Source organism: Meleagris gallopavo, chromosome 1 (genome assembly GCF_000146605.3).
Source record: "Meleagris gallopavo isolate NT-WF06-2002-E0010 breed Aviagen turkey brand Nicholas breeding stock chromosome 1, Turkey_5.1, whole genome shotgun sequence".
Classification (NCBI taxonomy): domain Eukaryota; kingdom Metazoa; phylum Chordata; class Aves; order Galliformes; family Phasianidae; genus Meleagris; species Meleagris gallopavo.
The window spans coordinates 10,787,563-10,787,945 of record NC_015011.2 but is presented as its reverse complement, the minus strand read 5'-3'; positions in this window follow the sequence as shown (position 1 = coordinate 10,787,945).

Here is a 383-nt window from a genome sequence, read left to right as displayed (position 1 = left end):
CTGCTCTCCTCAAACCGTCCCTCCACCATCTCGGTGCTGTGTGTCTGGAGCTAGGGAGAGGCAGCCGGCGGCCTCTCCTCGTGCTTCGTGGCCGCCGAGCACTGCCCAATATAGCTGTCCCATGGGCGGCCGGCACCCATGCCCGGCCTCGGACGGGAGGCAGCGCGCAGGGCGGTCTCCAAGCCCATTCCCACACAGTTTCTCCGCCGATAACATCTCTGGGGGGCGTCGCCCCGTCGGGTACGTCATCCCCACACCGGAGCACGCACCCAGCACGGGCTCCCCTCCACTCCCACTCGGGTGTCAGCTCGCGAGCCCGGGTTGCAGACGGTTTTCTGCCGCCCTCCGCCCCGCAACCCGGGGCCGCTCTCCCCCGGCCGCAC